Source organism: Dendrobates tinctorius, unplaced genomic scaffold (assembly GCF_039654945.1).
Source record: "Dendrobates tinctorius isolate UK_male_01 unplaced genomic scaffold, ASM3965494v1 ptg000008l, whole genome shotgun sequence".
Taxonomy (NCBI): Eukaryota; Metazoa; Chordata; class Amphibia; order Anura; family Dendrobatidae; genus Dendrobates; species Dendrobates tinctorius.
This window is the reverse complement of record NW_027361676.1, coordinates 2277793-2300490: the sequence shown is the minus strand read 5'-3', so window position 1 is coordinate 2300490 and position 22698 is coordinate 2277793. Positions and strand designations below refer to the sequence as shown.

The 22698-nt window shown below is 45.3% G+C and overlaps 1 protein-coding gene across 1 annotated transcript in view; it reads left to right on the top strand.

Moving 5' to 3' along the window:
• Positions 1-12758: 12758 nt before the first annotated feature.
• TTC29 (tetratricopeptide repeat domain 29) overlaps positions 12759-22698 on the top strand; it is a 454195-nt gene continuing 444255 nt past the window's right edge. The window contains exon 1 of the mRNA XM_073576236.1: positions 12759-12797. The gene's annotated coding sequence lies outside the window, so the exon portion shown is untranslated. The remainder of the gene's footprint in view (positions 12798-22698) is intronic.

Sequence of the window (22698 nt, the reverse complement as noted above, 5' to 3'; positions counted from 1 at the left end):
GCTGTATATAACACTGGCCCCGTACACAATATACACTGTATATAACACTGGCCCCGTACACACTATACACTGTATATAACACGGGCCCCGTACACACTATACAATGTACATAACACTGGCCCCGTACACACTATGCACTGTATATAACACTGGCCCCATACACACTATACACTGTATATAACACTGGCACCGTACACACTCTACACTGTATATAACACTGGCCGTGTACACACTATACACGGTATATAACACAGGCCCTGTACACACTACACACTGTATATAACACAGGCCCTGTACACACTATGCACTGTATATAACATTGGCCCCGTACCCACTATACACTGTATATAACACTGGCCCTGTACACACTATACACTGTATATAACACTGGCCCCGTCACACTATACACTGTATATAACACTGGCCCCGTACACACTATACACTGTATATAACACTGGCCCCGTACACACTATACTCTGTATATAACACTCGCCCTGTACACACTATACACTGTATATAATACTGGCCCCGTACACACTATACACTGTATATAATACTGGCCCCGTACACACTATACACTGTATATAACACTGGCCCCGTACGCACTATACATTGTATATAACACTGGCCCCGTACACACTATACACTGTATATAACACTGGCCCCGTACGCACTATACACTGTATATAACACTGGACCCGATCACACTATACACTGCATATAACACTGGCACCGTCCACACTATACACTGCATATAACACTGGCACTGTACACAAAATACACCGTGTATAACAATGGCCCCGTACACACTATACACTGTACATAACACTGGCCTCGTACACACTATACACTGTATATAACACTGGCACCGTACACACTATACACTGTATATAACACTGTCCCCGATCACACTATACACTGTATATAACACTGGCACTGTACATACTGTACACTGGATAAAACACTGGCACTGTACACACTATACACAGTACATAACACTGGCCCCGTACACACTATACACTGTACATAACACTGGCCCCGTAGACACTATACACTGCATATAACACTGGCACCGTCCACACTATACACTGCATATAACACTGGCATTGTGCACACTATACACCGTATATAACACTGGCCCCGTACACACTATACGCTGTATATAACACTGGCCCCGTACACACTATACACTGTATATAACACTGGCCCCGTACACACTATACACTGTATATAACACTGGCCCCGTACACACTATGCACTGTATATAACACTGGCCCTGTACACACTATACACAGTATATAACACTGGCACCATACACACTATACACTGTATATAACACTGGCCCCATACGCACTATACGCTGTATATAACACTGGCCCCGTACACACTATACGCTGTATATAACACTGGCCCCGTACACACTATACGCTGTATATAACACTGGCCCCGATCACACTATACGCTTTATCTAACACTGGCCCCGTACACATTATACGATGTATATAACACTGGCACCGTACACATTATACGCTGTATATAACACTGGCCCCGTACACACTATACACTGTATATAACACTGGCCCTGTACACACTATACACTGTATATAACACTGGCCCCGTACACAATATACACTGTATATAACACTGGCCCTGTACACACTATGCACTGTATATAATACTGGCCCCGTACACACTATACACTGTTGTGATGGTGTGATATGTTATGTGCATGTCATTTTTTGTATATTCCTATTTTTAACAATTCCAGTTATTTTCATAGTGTTTTTCTTATTACATTGTAAGTCTACAGCCTCACTGTATCTGTCTCTTGATGACCCCCTGTAGTGCATTAATCCCTAAGGCCCTTTGATCTCTTGTGGGAGGCAACTTGTTTGACTACCCTGGACAAGGAAGGGGGTGGGGGGAAGAACGGCAGCTGGACAAGTCAGATCCGGTAGAAACAAGATGGTGAAAAGGCTGCATTTCAGAGAGAAGGACCCATTTTTTATCCTCTGGTGCTAGAGTTTGGATTCTCGTTTGCCTGGACATTTTATCCTGTTACTGGACTGCATTCTCATTCTGGACTATCTTATCCTTTGTGTGGTGGACTGAATATGGACCTTTTCGCATTTTTGCCTGAATAAAGGTCTTGGAATTGTTCACTCTTCGCTTGCTCTGTTGATTGTGTGATACCAGAGAAGGACCCCGTGACAACTGTATATAACACTGGCACCGTTCACACTCTACACTGTATACAACACTGGCACCGTCCACACTCTACACTGTATATAATACTGGCCCCGTACACACTATACACTGAATATAACACTGGCGCTGTACATACTGTACACTGTATATAACACTTGCCCCGTAAACACTATACACTGTATATAACACTGGCGCTGTACACACTATACACTGTATATAACAATGGGGCAGTACAAACTGTACACTGTATATAACACTGGCCCCGTACGCACTGTACACTGTATATAACACTGGCCCTGTACATACTGTACACTGTATATAACACTGGCCCTGTACACACTATACACTGTATATAACACTGGTCCCGTACACACTATACAATGTATATAACACTGGCCCAGTACACACTATACACTGTATATAACACTGGACCCGATCACACTATACACTGCATATAACACTGGCACCGTCCACACTATACACTGAATATAACACTGGCACTGTACACACTATACACCGTGTATAACAATGGCCCCGTACACACTATACACTGTATATAACACTGGCCCCGTACACACTATACATTGTATATAACACTGGCCCCGTACACACTATACACTGTATATAACACTGGCACCGTACACACTATACACTGTATATAACACTGTCCCCGATCACACTATACACTGTATATAACACTGGCACTGTACATACTGTTCACTGCATATAACACTGGCACTGTACACACTATACACAGTATATAACACTGGCCCCGTACACACTATACACTGTATATAACACTGGCCCCGTACACACTATACACTGTATATAACACTGGCCCCGTACACACTATACACTGCATATAACACTGGCACCGTCCACACTATACACTGCATATAACACTGGCATTGTGCACACTATACACCGTATATAACACTGGCCCCGTACGCACTATACACTGTATATAACACTGGCCCTGTACACACTATACACTGTATATAACACAGGCCCCGATCACACTATACGCTGTATATAACACTGGCCCCGATCAGACTATACTCTGTATATAAAACTGGCCCCGTACACACTATACGCTGTATATAACACTGGCCCCATACACACTATACGCTGTATATAACACTGGCCCCGTATACAATATACACTGTATATAACACTGGCCCCGTACACACTATACACTGTATATAACACGGGCCCCGTACACACTATACAATGTACATAACACTGGCCCCGTACACACTATGCACTGTATATAACACTGGCCCCATACACACTATACACTGTATATAACACTGGCACCGTACACACTCTACACTGTATATAACACTGGCCCTGTACACACTATACACTGTATATAACACTGGCCCTGTACACACTACACACTGTATATAACACAGGCCCTGTACACACTATGCACTGTATATAACATTGGCCCCGTACCCACTATACACTGTATATAACACTGGCCCCATACACACTATACACTGTATATAACACTGGCCCCATACACACTCTACACTGTATATAACACTGGCCCTGTACACACTATACACTGTATATAACACTGGCCCCGTCACACTATACACTGTATATAACACTGGCCCCGTACACACTATACACTGTATATAACACTGGCCCCGTACACACTATACTCTGTATATAACACTGGCCCTGTACACACTATACACTGTATATAATACTGGCCCCGTACACACTATACACTGTATATAACACTGGCCCCGTACGCACTATACATTGTATATAACACTGGCCCCGTACACACTATACACTGTATATAACACTGGCCCCGTACGCACTATACACTGTATATAACACTGGACCCGATCACACTATACACTGCATATAACACTGGCACCGTCCACACTATACACTGCATATAACACTGGCACTGTACACACTATACACAGTGTATAACAATGGCCCCGTACACACTATACACTGTATATAACACTGGCCCCGTACACACTATACACTGTATATAACACTGGCACCGTACACACTATACACTGTATATAACACTGTCCCCGATCACACTATACACTGTATATAACACTGGCACTGTACATACTGTACACTGGATAAAACACTGGCACTGTACACACTATACACAGTATATAACACTGGCCCCGTACACACTATACACTGTACATAACACTGGCCCCGTAGACACTATACACTGCATATAACACTGGCACCGTCCATACTATACACTGCATATAACACTGGCATTGTGCACACTATACACCGTATATAACACTGGCCCCGTACACACTATACACTGTATATAACACTGGCCCCGTACACACTATACACTGTACATAACACTGGCCCCGTACACACTATACACTGTATATAACACTGGCCCCGTACACACTATACACTGTATATAACACTGGCCCCGTACACACTATACACTGTATATAACACTGGCACCGTACACACTATACACTGTATTTAACACTGGCCCCGATCACACTATACACTGTATATAACACTGGCCCCGTACACACTATACACTGTCTATAACACTGGCACCGTACACACTATACACTGTATATAACAGTGGCACCGTACACACTATACACTGTATATAACACTGGCCCCGTACACACTATACACTGTATATAACACTGGCCCGATCACACTATACACTGTATATAACACTGGCCCTGTACACACTATACACCTTATATAACAGTGGCCCCATACACACTATACTATGTATTTAACACTGGCCCCGTACACACTATACACTGTATTTAACACTGGCCCCGTACACACTATACACTGTATATAACACTGGCCCTGTACACACTATACACTGTATATATCACTGGCCCCGTACGCACTATACACTGCATATAACACTGGCACTGTACATACTGTACACTGCATATAACTCTGGCACCGTCCACACTATACACTGCATATAACACTGGCACCGTACACACTATACACTGCATATAACACTGGCACCGTCCACACTATACACTGCATATAACACTGGCACTGTACACACTATACACCGTGTATAACAATGGCCCCGTACACACTATACACTGTATAAAACACTGGCCCCGTACACACTATACACTGTATATAACACTGGCACCGTACACACTATACACTGTATATAACACTGTCCCCGATCACACTATACACTGTATATAACACTGGCACTGTACATACTGTACACTGCATATAACACTGGCACTGTACACACTATACACAGTATATAACACTGGCCCCGTACACACTATACACTGTACATAACACTGGTCCCGTAGACACTATACACTGCATATAACACTGGCATTGTGCACACTATACACCGTATATAACACTGGCCCCGTACACACTATACACTGTATATAACACTGGCCCCGTACACACCATACACTGTATATAACACTGGCCCCGTACACACTATACACTGTATATAACACTGGCACCGTACACACTATACACTGTATTTAACACTGGCCCCGATCACACTATACACTGTATATAACACTGGCCCCGTACACACTATACACTGTCTATAACACTGGCACCGTACACACTATACACTGTAAATAACAGTGGCACCGTACACACTATACTCTGTATTTAACACTGGCCGCAATCACACTATACACTGTATATAACACTGGCCCTGTACACACTATACACCGTATATAACAGTGGCCCCGTACACACTATACGCTGTAAATAACACTGGCGCTGTACATACTATACACTGTATATAACACTGGCCCCGTACACACTATACACTGTAGATAACACTGGCCCTGTACACATTATACGCTGTATATAACACTGGCCCTGTACACATTATACACTGTATATAACACTGACCCTGTACACACTATACACTGTATATATCACTGGCCCCGTACACACTATACGCTGTAAATAACACTGGCGCTGTACATACTATACACTGTACAGTGGGGAAAAAAAGTATTTAGTCAGTCAGCAATAGTGCAAGTTCCATCACTTAAAAAGATGAGAGGCGTCTGTAATTTACACCATAGGTAGACCTCAACTATGGGAGACAAACTGAGAAAAAAAAATCCAGAAAATCACATTGTCTGTTTTTTTTTTTTCATTTTATTTGCATATTATGATGGAAAATAAGTATTTGGTCAGAAACAAAATTTCATCTCAATACTTTGTGAAATATCCTTTGTTGGCAATGACAGAGGTCAAACGTTTTCTGTAAGTCTTCACAAGGTTGCCACACACTGTTGTTGGTATGTTGGCCCATTCCTCCATGCAGATCTCTTCTAGAGCAGTGATGTTTTTGGATTTTCGCTTGGCAACACGGACTTTCAACTCCCTCCAAAGGTTTTCTATAGGGTTGAGATCTGGAGACTGGCTAGGCCACTCCAGGACCTTGAAATGCTTCTTACGAAGCCACTCCTTCGTTGCCCTGGCGGTGTGCTTTGGATCATTGTCATGTTGAAAGACCCAGCCACGTTTCATCTTCAATGCCCTTGCTGATGGAAGGAGGTTTGCACTCAAAATCTCACGATACATGGCCCCATTCATTCTTTCATGTACCCAGATCAGTCGTCCTGGCCCCTTTGCAGAGAAACAGCCCCAAAGCATGATGTTTCCACCACCATGCTTTACAGTAGGTATGGTGTTTGATGGATGCAACTCAGTATTCTTTTTCCTCCAAACACGACAAGTTGTGTTTCTACCAAACAGTTCCAGTTTGGTTTCATCAGACCATAGGACATTCTCCCAAAACTCCTCTGGATCATCCAAATGCTCTCTAGCAAACTTCAGACGGGCCCGGACATGTACAGGCTTAAGCAGTGGGACACGTCTGGCACTGCAGGATCTGAGTCCATGGTGGCGTAGTGTGTTACTTATGGTAGGCCTTGTTACATTGGTCCCAGCTCTCTGCAGTTCATTCACTAGGTCCCCCCGCGTGGTTCTGGGATTTTTGCTCACCGTTCTTGTGATCATTCTGACCCCACGGGGTGGGATTTTGCGTGGAGCACCAGATCGAGGGAGATTATCAGTGGTCTTGTATGTCTTCCATTTTCTAATTATTGCTCCCACAGTTGATTTCTTCACTCCAAGCTGGTTGGCTATTGCAGATTCAGTCTTCCCAGCCTGGTGCAGGGCTACAATTTTGTTTCTGGTGTCCTTTGACAGCTCTTTGGTCTTCACCATAGTGGAGTTTGGAGTCAGACTGTTTGAGGGTATGCACAGGTGTCTTTTTATACTGATAACAAGTTTAAACAGGTGCCATTACTACAGGTAATGAGTGGAGGAAAGAGGAGACTCTTAAAGAAGAAGTTACAGGTCTGTGAGAGCCAGAAATCTTGATTGCTTGTTTCTGACCAAATACTTATTTTCCACCATAATATGCAAATAAAATGAAAAAAAAACAGACAATGTGATTTTCTGGATTTTTTTTCTCAGTTTGTCTCCCATAGTTGAGGTCTACCTATGATGTAAATTACAGACGCCTCTCATCTTTTTAAGTGGTGGAACTTGCACTATTGCTGACTGACTAAATACATTTTTTCCCCACTGTATATAACACTGGCCCCGTACACACTATACACTGTATATAACACTGGCCCTGTACACATTATACACTGTATATAACACTGGCCCCGTACACACTATACACTGTATATAACACTGGCCCCGTACACACTATACACTGTATTTAACACTGGCCCCGATCACACTATACACTGTATATAACACTGGCCCTGTACACACTATACACTGTATATATCACTGGCCCCGTACACACTATACGCTGTAAATAACACTGGCGCTGTACATACTATACACTGTATATAACACTGGCCCCGTACACACTATACACTGTATATAACACTGGCCCTGTACACATTATACGCTGTATATAACACTGGCCCTGTACACATTATACACTGTATATAACACTGGCCCCGTACACACTATACACTGTATATAACACTGGCACCGTACACACTATACACTGTATTTAACACTGGCCCCGATCACACTATACACTGTATATAACACTGGCCCCGTACACACTATACACTGTATATAACACTGGCCCCGTACACACTATACACTGTATATAACACTGGCCCCGTACACACTATACACTGTATTTAACACTGGCCCCGATCACACTATACACTGTATATAACACTGGCCCTGTACACACTATACACCGTATATAACAGTGGCCCCGTACACACTATACTATGTATTTAACACTGGCCCCGTACACACTATACACTGTATATAACAGTGGCCCCGATCACACTATACACTGTATATAACACTGGCCCTGTACACACTATACACTGTATATATCACTGGCCCCGTACACACTATACGCTGTAAATAACACTGGCGCTGTACATACTATACACTGTATATAACACTGGCCCCGTACACACTATACACTGTATATAACACTGTCCCCGTACACATTATACACTGTATATAACACTGGCCCTGTACACACTATACATTGTATATAACACTGGCCCCGTACACACTATACACTGTATATAACACTGGCCCCGTACACACTATACACTGTATATAACACTGGCCCCGTACACACTATACACTGTATATAACACTGGCCCCGTACACACTATACACTGTATATAACACTGGCCCCGTACAAACTATACGCTGTATATAACACTGGCGCCGTACACACTATACACTGTATATAACACTGGCCCTGTACACACTATACACTGTATATAACACTGGCCCCGTACGCACTATACACTGTATATAACACTGGACCCGATCACACTAAACACTGCATATAACACTGGCACCGTCCACACTATACACTGCATATAACACTGGCAGTGTACACACTATACACCGTGTATAACACTGGCACCGTACACACTATACACTGTATTTAACACTGGCCCCGATCACACTATACACAGTATATAACACTGGCCCTGTACACACTATACACTGTATATAACACTGTCCCCGTACACACTATACTATGTATTTAACACTGGCCCCGTACACACTATACACTGTATATAACAGTGGCCCCGATCACACTATACTATGTATTTAACACTGGCCCCGTACACACTATACACTGTATATAACAGTGGCCCCGATCACACTATACACTGTATATAACACTGGCCCTGTACACACTATACACTGTATATATCACTGGCCCCGTACACACTATACGCTGTAAATAACACAGGCGCTGTACATACTATACACTGTATATAACACTGGCCCCGTACACACTATACACAGTATATAACACTGGCCCCGTACACACTATACACTGTATATAACACTGGCCCTGTACACACTATACACTGCATATAACACTGGCCCCTACACACTATACACTGTATATAACACTGGTCCCGTACACACTATACGCTGTATATAACACTGGCCCCGTACACACTATACGCTGTATATAACACTGGCCCCGTACACACTATACACAGTATATAACACTGGCCCCGTACACACTATACACTGTATATAACACTGGCCCTGTACACACTATACACTGCATATAACACTGGCCCCTACACACTATACTCTGTATATAACACTGGCCCCGTACACACTATACACTGTATATAACACTGGCCCCGTACACACTATACACTGTATATAACACTGGCCCCGTACACACTCTACACTGTATATAACACTGGCCCCGTACACACTCTACACTGTATATAACACTGGCCCCGTACACACTATACACTGTATATAACACTGGCCTTGTACACACTATACACTGCATATAACACTGGCCCCGTACACACTATACACTGTATAAAACACTGGCCCCGTACACACTATACACAGTATATAACACTGGCCCTGTACACACTATACACTGTATATAACACTGGCCCTGTACACACTATACACTGTATATAACACTGGCCCCGTACACACTATACACTGTATATAACACTGGCCCCGTACACACTATACACTGTATATAACACTGGCCCCGTACACACTATACACTGTATATAACACTGGCCCAGTACACACTATACACTGTATATAACACTGGCCCTGTACACACTATACATTGTATATAACACTGGCCCCGTACACACTATACACAGTATATAACACTGGCCCAGTACACACTATACACTGTATATAACACTGGCCCTGTACACACTATACACTGTATATAACACTGGCCCCGTACACACTATACACTGTATATAACACTGGCGCCGTAGACACTATACACTGTATATAACACTGGCCCCGTACACACTATACATTGTATATAACACTGGCCCTGTACACATTATACACTGTATATAACACTGGCCCAGTACACACTATACATTGTATATAACACTGGCCCCGTACACACTATACACTGTATATAACACAGGCCCCGTACACACTATACACTGTATATAACACTGGCCCCGTACACACTATACACTGTATATAACACTGGCCCCGTACACACTATACTCTGTATATAACACTGGCCCCGTACACTCTACACTGTATATAACACTGGCCCCGTACACACTATACACTGTATATAACACTGGCCCTGTACACACTATACACTGTATATATCACTGGCCCCGTACACACTATACACTGTATATAACACTGGCCCCGTACACACTATACACTGTATATAACACTGGCCCTGTACACACTATACACTGTATATAACACTGGCCCCGTACACACTATACACTGTATATAACACTGGCCCTGTACACACTATACACAGTATATAACACTGGCCCTGTACACACTATACACTGTATATAACACTGGTGCTGTACACACTATACACTGTATATAACACTGGCCCCGTACACACTATACATTGTATATAACACTGGCCCCGTACACACTATACACTGTATATAACACTGGTGCTGTACACACTATACACTGTATATAACACTGGCCCCGTACACACTATACATTGTATATAACACTGGCCCCGTACACACTATACACTGTATATAACACTGGCCCCGTACACACTATACACAGTATATAACACTGGCCCCGTACACACTATACACAGTATATAACACTGGCCCTGTACACATTATACACTGTATATAACTCTGGCCCTGTACACACTATACACTGTATATAACACTGGCCCTGTACACACTATACATTGTATATAACACTGGCCCCGTACACACTATACACTGTATATAACACTGGCCCCGTACACTACACACTGTATATAACACTGGCCCCGTACATACTATACACTGTATATAACACTGGCCTCGTACACACTATACACTGTATATAACACTGGCCCCGTACACACTATACACTGTATATAACACTGGCCCTGTACACACTATACACTGTATATAACACTGGCCCCGTACACACTATACACTGTATATAACACTGGCACCGTACACACTATACACTGTATATAACACTGGCCCTGTACACACTATACACTGTATATAACACTGGCACCGTACACACTATACACTGTATATAACACTGGCCCCGTACACACTATACACTGTATATAACACTGGCACCGTACACACTATACACTGTATATAACACTGGCCCTGTACACATTATACACTGTATATAACACTGGCCTCGTACACACTATACACTGTATATAACACTGGCCCCGTACACATTATACACTGTATATAACTCTGGCCCTGTACACACTATACACTGTATATAACACTGGCCCCGTACACACTATACACTGTATATAACACTGGCCCCGTACACTACACACTGTATATAACACTGGCCCCGTACACACTACACACTGTATATAACACTGGCCCCGTACACTACACACTGTATATAACACTGGCCCCGTACACACTACACACTGTATATAACACTGGCCCCGTACACATTATACACTGTATATAACACTGGCCCCGTACACACTATACACTGTATATAACACTGGCCTCGTACACATTATACACTGTATATAACACTGGCCCCGTACACATTATACACTGTATATAACACTGGCCCCGTACACACTATACTCTGTATATAACACTGGCCCCGTACACATTATACACTGTATATAACACTGGCCCCGTACACACTATACACTGTATATAACACTGGCCCCGTACACACTATACACTGTATATAACACTGGCACTGTACATACTATACAGACAGTATATATACACACACACTAATAGGCCATGTATACACTATACTGTGTATATACCATAGGCACTGTACAGTGTATATATATATATATATATATATATATATATATATATATACATATATAAGCCTCGCACATATGACCGGTGCTGTACACCGACCACCAGACTGCAGCCTCTCAGGAATGGATCCCTGCGTGCACAGACAGAGGTGCAGTGATTGGAGCTCAGGACACAGATTGCTGATTGGCTGGTTACATCGCAGTGGGCGTGGAATGTTTGCTCCTCGTGTTGTAGGTGGTTGCCATGGGTACGCAGTACACTCTGTTTCTGGGAAGTGGAGCGGGGGTCCAGGTAGGTCAGAGTTCGGAGCTCCTCATCCAGAGATTCCTGCACTGCACACAGAGCGCTGCGGCTGCACAGCACAGAGCACACTGCCTGACTGACTGGAGGGGAAACATTGCTGCAGATAAATGCAGGCTCATGTATGAGGGGAGCGTTGTAGGTGACACTATGTGAGGGAGCACACTTGCTGCTGCTGGGAAATCTGTGACTTACTGGCTGCAGCTCTATATAGCGGCACATCCGTTCTGTTACTGTATAGGGACACACTGTGGCTGACGCTGTGTGGAAGGAGGGCACTGACTGTGGCACTGTATAGAGGCTCTCACTGCAGAACTGTATGAAAGGGCTCAGTATATAGGCGCACAGTGTGGCTGGCACTGTATAGAGGGGCTCACAGAATTTGGCGTTGTATAGAGAGGGGCATACTGTGACTGGCATTGTATGACGTACATATGGAAGCTGGAGCATTATAGGGGGCACACTGTGGTTGGCACTGTGTAGATGGGCTCAGAGTTGGAACATTATAGGGGGCACACTGTGGTTGGCACTGTGTAGAGGGGCTCATAGAGATGAAATATTATAGGGGGCACACTGTGGTTGGCACTGTGTAGATGGGCTCAGAGTTGGAACATTATAGGGGGCACACTGTGGTTGGCACTGTGTAGAGGGGCTCATAGAGTTGGAACATTATAGGGGGCACACTGTGGTTGGCACTGTGTAGATGGGCTCAGAGTTGGAACATTATAGGGGGCACACTGTAGTTGGCACAGTATATTGCGGCTCATAGAGTTGGAACATTATAGGGGGCACACTATGGTTGGAAATGTGTAGAGGGGCTCATAGAGATGGAACATGATAGGGGGCACACTGTGGTTGGCACAGTATAGTGGGGCTCATAGAGATGGAACATTATAGGGGGCACACTGTAGTTGGCACAGTATATTGCGGCTCATAGAGTTGGAACATTATAGGGGGCACACTGTGGTTGGAAATGTGTAGAGGGGCTCATAGAGATGGAACATTTTAGGGGGCACACTGGTTGGCACTGTGTAGATGGGCTCATAGAGTTGGAACATTATAGGGGGCACACTGTGGTTGGCACAGCATATTGGGACACATAGAGATGGAACATTATAGGGGGCACACTGTGGTTGGCACTGTAGAGAGGCTCATAGAGATGGAACATTATAGGGGGCACACTGTGGTTGGCACTGGGTAGAGGGGCTCAGAGTTGGAACATTATAGGGGGCACACTGTGGTTGTCACTTAGAGGGGCTCATAGAGATGGAACATTATAGGGGGCTCACTGTGGTTGGCACTGTAGAGGGGCTCATAGAGTTGGAACATTGTAGGGGGCACACTGTGGTTGACACTGTGTAGATGGGCTCATAGAGTTGGAACATTATAGGGGGCACACTGTGGTTGGCACTGTGTAGAGGGGCTCATAGAGTTGGAACATTATAGGGGGCACACTGTGGTTGGCACAGTATAGTGGGGCTCATAGAGATGGAACATTATAGGGGGCACACTGTGGTTGGCACAGTATAGTGGGGCTCATAGAGATGGAACATTATAGGGGGCACACTGTGGTTGGCACTGTGTAGCTGGGCTCATACAGTTGGAACATTATAGGGGGCACACTGTGGTTTGCACAGCATAGTGGGGCTCATAGAGATGGAACATTATAGGGGGCACAATGTGGTTGGCACTGTGTAGAGGGGCTCATAGAGTTGGAACATTATAGGGGGCACACTGTGGTTGGCACAGTATAGTGGGGCTCATAGAGATGGAACATTATAGAGGGCACACTGTGGTTGGCACTGTGTAGAGGGGCTCATAGAGTTGGAACATTATAGGGGGCACACTGTGGTTGGAAATGTGTAGAGGGGCTCATAGAGATGGAAAATGATAGGGGGCACACTGTGGTTGGCACTGTGTAGAGGGGCTCATAGAGTTGGAACATTATAGGGGCCACACTGTGGTTGGCACTGTGTAGATGGGCTCATAGAGTTGAAACATTATAGGGGGCACACTGTGGTTGGCACAGCATAGTGGGGCTCATAGAGATGGAACATTATAGGGGGCACACTGTGGTTGGCACTGTGTAGAGGGGCTCATAGAGATGGAACATTATAGGGGGCACACTGTGGTTGGCACTGTGTAGATGGGCTCATAGAGTTGGAACATTATAGGGGCACACTGTGGTTGGTACTGGGTTGAGGGGCTCAGAGTTGGAACATTATAGGGGGCACACTGGTTGTCACTTAGAGGGGCTCATAGAGATGGAACATTATAGGGTGCCGGAACACTGTGGTTGGCACTGTGTAGAGGGGCTCATAGAGTTGGAACATTATAGGGGGCACACTGTGGTTGGCATTGTGTAGATGGGCTCAGAGTTGGAACATTATAGGGGGCACACTGTGGTTGGCACTGTGTAGAGGGGCTCATAGAGTTGGAACATTATAGGGGGCACACTGTGGTTGGCACTGTGTAGAGGGGCTCATAGAGTTGGAACATTATAGGGGGCACACTGTGGTTGGCACTGTGTAGAGGGGCTCATAGAGTTGGAACATTATAGGGGACACATTGTGGTTGGCACTGTGTAGAGGGGCTCACAGAATTTGGCGTTGTATACAGGGGCATACTGTGACTGGCATTGTATGAAGTGCATATGGAAGCTGGAACATTATAGGGGTACACTGTGGTTGGCACAGTATAGTGGGGCTCATAGAGATGGAACATTATAGGGGGCACACTGTGGTTGGCACAGTATAGTGGGGCTCATAGAGATGGAACATTATATGGGGCACACTGTGGTTGGCACAGTATAGTGGGGCTCATAGAGATGGAACATTATAGGGGGCACACTGTGGTTGGCACAGTATAGTGGGGCTCATAGAGATGGAACATTATAGGGGGCACACTGTGGTTGGCACTGTGTAGAGGGGCTCATAGAGATGGAACATTATAGGGGGCACACTGTGGTTGGCACTGTGTAGAGGGGCTCATAGAGTTGGAACATTATAGGGGACACATTGTGGTTGGCACTGTGTAGAGGGGCTCACAGAATTTGGCTTTGTATACAGGGGCATACTGTGACTGGCATTGTATGAAGTGCATATGGAAGCTGGAACATTATAGGGGTACACTGTGGTTGGCACAGTATAGTGGGGCTCATAGAGATGGAACATTATAGGGGGCACACTGTGGTTGGCACAGTATAGTGGGGCTCATAGAGATGGAACATTATATGGGGCACACTGTGGTTGGCACAGTATAGTGGGGCTCATAGAGATGGAACATTATAGGGGGCACACTGTGGTTGGCACAGTATAGTGGGGCTCATAGAGATGGAACATTATAAGGGGCACACTGTGGTTGGCACAGTATAGTGGAGCTCATAGAGATGGAACATTATAGGGGGCACACTGTGGTTGGCACTGTGTAGAGGGGCTCATAGAGATGGAATATTATAGGGGGCACACTGTTTGGCACTGTGTAGAGGGGTTCATAGAGTTGGAACATTATAGGGGGCACACTGTGGTTGGAAATTTGTAGAGGGGCTCATAGAGATGGAACATTATAGGGGGCACACTGTGGTTGGCACTGTATAGTGGGGCTCATAGAGATGGAACATTATAGGGGGCGCACTGTGGTTGGCACTATGTGGTGGGGCACACGGAGGCTGGAAGGGCTGTGGATCGGTAATCCAAACCTCCAACTCAATTTCCCTGACTCCAACTTCCGACTCCATCATACATGGCTCATGTTTAAGTAATACATTTACTTTAGTACAATGGTAACATCAGGCGTTTCATCACCATTATGATACAATTATCAAGCCATTTAGATAGAACATAAAATATATTTATTGGAATACAACTATAGAACACAAACTTTTATAAATTGTAAATATGCAATAGACTATGCAGTAAATGCGGAAAACAGTTTTCAACTAAAACATACTGAATTACATTTGTGCAGTCTATGAATTTGTAATGAGAAATAGTATCACCTCCATCAAATCCTCCTTTATAGATGACCTCAAATCTGACCTAATTATTTTAAGGCTTGAGAACAACCTCTCTACACTAACTTAGGTTTGTGGAAAAGCGGTAACCACATGGGCAACACCTCTAACAACGTCAGGGTATAAAGTGCAGCACAGATTCATCTCAACTAAAATGCAATTTGTTACATATTTTAGGAGTCTGAGTTGGTCCATTTTATACCGACTCCACCAAAATGTACACCGACTCTGACTCTACAGCACCGGTGGCTTACACTACATAGAGGATGTAAAGCAGCAGTGTCCGTACCAGTCCATTGCCGTGGACGACTGCACCACTGTATCAATCGTGGGTGTGTCAGTAGCTTTACCTTCTCTGGCCTGAGTTCAGACTCCCACAGACCTGTCCTGCTTAGAGCCTCCTGCTCTGCTGCTTGCAAGCAAAATATTGACACATCCAAACCTTAATTGAAAGGTTAAATTGGTTGTGTGGACATGGGCGACTCCCAAGACCCAGAGTGGAGGGATAGATCTGTCCCAATACCAATCCTACAGATCTCTCCAAAAATAAAATAAAAGCCCATGTAATACTTTTTTTACTTCTCAAATAGTTTGACCAAATCCACCCTCTCTTTTAATTTGCATTGCAACCACAGGTGTGGCTTTAATTACAAAACTCTCCAGTGGGTTAAGTATTCCTCTTTGCGCATCCTGGGAGGAACATAATGACTCTCATATATGATTCCCCCTCACTGCCTCACATACCCCCCGTCTGCTCAATCTTGGGGGGGGGGGAGGTTGAACACCTTTCACCATACAGGGTGCCTGTGACATGGCATCCACATCCCATTTCAATGTTCCACTGAGAAACTAAAGTTTTGCAGTGACAGAAACAATCTTTTGACTTGAGCATTCCTCTCCTTGGCATTTCTTATCCAGGCCAAGGGTGAATGGCCCCTTACCAAGCAAAACTGTTGCACGAATAAATAATGTAGAGACTGCAAGGCCCACTTAATGGCCAAGCACTCCTTCTCCACTATGATATAATTTTTTTCTGCCGGGGTAAGTTTCCTACTCAAGTTGGTGTTCCGTTCACCTCCTGTGACAGAACCGCTCCTAGGCCTACTTCCGAGGCATCTGTTAGCATGATAAAGCTTTTCTTGAAGTTGGGGCTGGTGCGAACAGGCTGTCCACACAGCGCCAACTTCATGGATTGGAATGCTTCCTCTGCATAGGGGTTCCATCGAACCATGACCGATTTCATTCTCTTTAAGAGATCGGTCAAGGGTGCTAATCTCCCAGTAAAATTAGGGTTAAACCGTCGGTAATATCCAATGATGACGAGGAACGCTATTACCTGTTTTGTAATAAAAGGACGGGTCCAGTTTTGTATGGCCTTGATTTTGTTTATTTGGGGTTTGATAACCCCATAACCAATCACGTACTCAAGAACCGGGCTTCCTTGAGACCTATTGCACATTTTTGGGGATTTGCCGTAAAGCCTGCGGCTCAGAGCAAATCCACTACCGCTTGCACCTGGGACAAGTGGGTATTCCATTCGGTACTAAAGATGGTAATATCATCCAAATACGCTGACGCATACTTCTGATGGGGTTCTAAAACTATGTCCATTATCCTATGGGCAGTAACATATCCTAATCCATTCCATCTTTAGCATAGATTTTAGGGTTTTGATAAACCTTTCCACTAGACCATTGGTCTGTGGATGGTACACCAACTTTTGCAACTGTTTAATTTGGAGCAGCTTGCACAGTTCCTTTATCACCTTGGACAGAAAAGAAGTCCCCTGTTCCGTAACGATCTCCATATGTAGCCCAAGGCAGCAGAACACGGCAAACAGCTCCCAGGCAATAACTTTAGCCGAGGTGTGATAAAGCAAAATTGCCTCCGGGTAAAGACCACTTATATGTGTTAGTGGCCACGAGCTGACTTTAAAATGGGGCCAACCAGATCCATAGCAATTCGATCGAAAAGTACCTCTATAATAGGCAGAGAAACCAATGGGCTACGGAAACTTGCTGTGGGTGTGGTCAGCTGACACTCTGGGCAAAACTCACAAAAACCTTGCACCTCAGCATAAATCCTGGACCAAAATAACTGCTGCAGAATTCGCTCTTGTGTCTTTTTAATCCCTAGATGACCACCCTGGATATATTTGTGGGCCATCTTGAGCACTGCTATGATTGGGGTACTGCCAGTTGTTCTAGTACTTCATCTTGTATTTTGTCAACCCGATATAGACATTCCTGGTTGATTGCCATACGTGGAAAAAACGCTTCTGCCACCGCTTGCTGAGCCACCCCATTTACCTTTATCACCCTTTCCTGGGCTTGGGTCAGGGTGAGAGCCTGGAGCTGAGCTGTCCCAAACGTTCCCTGGGAGACTGCCAGCTCCTAGATTCATGAGGTCTCCTCGACCTCTCATGCCAACTCCTCCTAGGGGAAACCTATTGTGTTCACACTCTTTCCCTATGAGGGTGACCCCTACATTATCCCAGATTCGGGATCATCAGGTTTCATGCCAAAATAGACATTTACCTTGGAAGGGCTAATTTTACTCTCCCATAGGGACTAGAGCAGGAACAAGTCTCTTCCCCAAACAGTCCCATAAGGGAGGGTCTTCACCACTGCCACCACATGTTTAACCTCCCCCACACGTTGTGGAAAAGGCAACCTCTGCAGTTGGATACTCGTGGAGTTCTCTATGAATACAAATGACTCCAACATTTCGCCCAGTGGGTTCTAACCCGGAGATCAGTGACTTATGGACAAGCATCACTAGGCTCCCTGAGACCAAGGGAGCCTCTGACCTGTGTCCGTTTCCGTGTACCTGGCACTGATGGAGTTCACCTGCTGGGGGGATGGTGTCCGCAATCTAAGACGGCCTGGGCATACATTGATACCCGGGACGTAAACCCACAGTCCATTGGTTCAGCAGTCATGGGGAAGTTGGCAGCCACATGTCCTGACCCTTGCCACCGCCAGCACCTGATAGCAGTAACACCGCTAGTCAATGAGGCTGGTTTAGGGGAAACTGGTCGCCTGCCCCCTCACTCCGGGGTACCCCCCAGTATAGGCTTGATTCTGGCTGACCCCAGTAGAGAGTTGTGTCCTTTTCCCAGGTTCCTCGACTTGCAGGGGCTGGCGTGATAGCCGCAGTGGGGCAGGGTCCCATATGAAGTCCTGGGTGGCCGTACAATGCTCGATCAGGCTAACCACTTGGTCTAGGCTCCAGAATCAAATGCTAATGTGAAACTGGCCTAAGAGAGGATTGGCATTACGTCCTGGCAGCGAGAATTGTCTTATCGTGGCTGCCTGGTACACATGAATTGGCCAATTTATGCGCTAAGCATTCTCAATTTTTCATATTTCTAGTGTACTAATCCAATTAAATTTTCATATTCCATGTTTGCATGCTATAGCGCTACAGAGTGCTGCTTTATTTGTTTTATTGGGAATTCTATAGGGCTTGAGGTTCACCCTTACATGCGTCTCTGTCAACAAGTCATAGTTCACCACTTGCATATGCCTTGGCAACAATGAGAACAGGTCCCAGTTCTGCTACAGCAGCTCTAGACATTGTTGCCTCTGGGCCGGCGTTAGAGACTCTGCAATTGTGACATCGTCTACTGTGACTGGCTGCCAGGAAAGGGATTTCCAGCGATTCCCAGTCTTGCCATGACTTGAGCAAGTACACGTGATATATTTAATGTGGCTTCCTTCGACCTGACTGGTGTATCTTGTAATTCACCTCTCCCAGTTTTTCGACCACCTCATATGGGCCTTGCCACTTGGCTAGGAACTACTGTGGAGATAAGGACTAGCACATGGACTGAATTGCCTCAGCTTCGCTTATCGGTTATACACCCTTGCCTGCGTCTCCTGTACTTGAAGAAGATGCTCCTTCACAATAGGCATTTCTTTCGCGATCCTTTGTCATGATTTGTAGTCTTGCCCTGTCCTGTATTTTGTATAATATGTCATTTAACTTTTCTCTGGTTCATTTGCTGTAAATTAACCATGTCTCCTTCCCCCAATACTTTGCAATGTCTTGTGATGTACCTGGACCATAATCTAATTTAGGCTTGTGTCAACAGCTAGTGGAACTTTGGCTATTGATTTCCTAAGCAGAAGATAACCTACAATACACACCCTGTAGACTCAGTGGAGCCCTTACATTTCTAGAATCTTCTGATGGACCAAACCATTGAATAGTAGGTGTGAACCCTACCCCCCTTCAGATGGGCTGATCCCAGGAGCCCTGACAATACATTCTTGTTTTAAGATCAGATGTGAGTTGGATGCTAAAAGAGAAGGACGAGGCTGTCTGAGGAAGCCTCGGCCTCTGTGTGATCGTGGTGGATTTCTGGGACTCTTAAAGGACTATGGTTTTGTGATCTGGCACAAGGATTGTCGGGAGTTTGTAGAAGGACAACAGGTCTTAATGATTGTTCCCCATCCGCAGAATAAACTGCAGACAACATGGGAGGGTCCCTTCCGGGTTCTCAGAAAACTGAATGACACCAATTACCTTCTTGCTTTAGATGATCAGGGGCTAAGACAAAAGACTGTCCATGTGAATATGATTAAGGAGTACCATGACCGGACCCTTCCAATGATAGCAAGCTGTCGGCTAGCTTCAGAGGACAGTCAAGAGGATGAGGACTCCCTACCTGATCTCGTGGAAGCAGCGAGAGCCCCATCCACTGTGGAACAGGTTCCTCTGGGAGATCACCTGGATTCCTTACAGAAAAACCAGATGCTGGGAGTGCTTCAACAGAGACATGCTGCTTTCTCATCCCAACCATGTCGAACCACCGTCACCCAACATCATGTGGACACTCAGGGCATCCGTCCCATACAACAGGCTCCTTACCGGGTACCTGAATCAGGTCGAAACACCATGCAGCACGAACTGGAGGAGATGTTACAGCTTGGGGTAATCCAGGCCTCCCATAGCCCTTGGGCCTCTCCTGTGGTGTTAGTACCCAAGAAGGATGGGAGTGCTCGATTTTGTGTGGACTATCGACGACTAAACGACCATACCGTCAGTGATCCTTACCCAATGCCTCGTATTGACGAACTTCTAGACCGACTGGCTGGATCCCGATATGTCACTATCTTTGATCTCAGTAAGGGATACTGGCAAATCCCTCTGACGGAGGAGGGGAGAGAATGGTCCGCTTTTATAACCCCCTTTGGTCTGTATGAATTCCTAAATATGCCCTTTGGAATGAAGAATGCCCCGGCCACCTTCCAGAGAATGGTGGACCAGATCCTCCGGGGATGTGGTGACTTTGCTTGTGCCTACTTGGATGATATCGCCATCTTCAGCCAGACGTGGGAGGAACATCTGAACCAAGTAGCCGTTATTCTTGACCTGCTTCTTGCAGCAGGCCTAACCATTTGACCAGATAAATGCCAATTGGGGATGGGTGAAGTCCAGTACCTAGGGCATAGAGTAGGAGGAGGGAAGCTCCGTCCCGAACCTGCCAAAATCCAGGCTATTAGAGACTGGCCTGTACCCCAAACTAAGAAACAAGGTATGGCTTTTTTGGGCACTGCCAGTTATTACCGAAAATTTGTTTCTCATTTCAGCACTGTGGCCAAGCCTCTTACCGACCTGACCAAGAAAACGATGCCCCGGCTGGTGATCTGGACTCCAGCCTGTGATGAGGCTTTTAACCAGCTGAAGGACTCTCTGGTCTGTGACCCTGTTCTGGCTGCTCCAGACTACAAGAGGAGATTCATTGTGCAGAAGGACGCCTCTGCTTATGGACTGGGAGCTGTACTCAGCCAGGTGAATGCAGCTGGGGACGAGCACCCCATTGCCTACCTCAGCCGGAAACTGCTGGACCGAGAAGTGGCCTATGCAACTGTT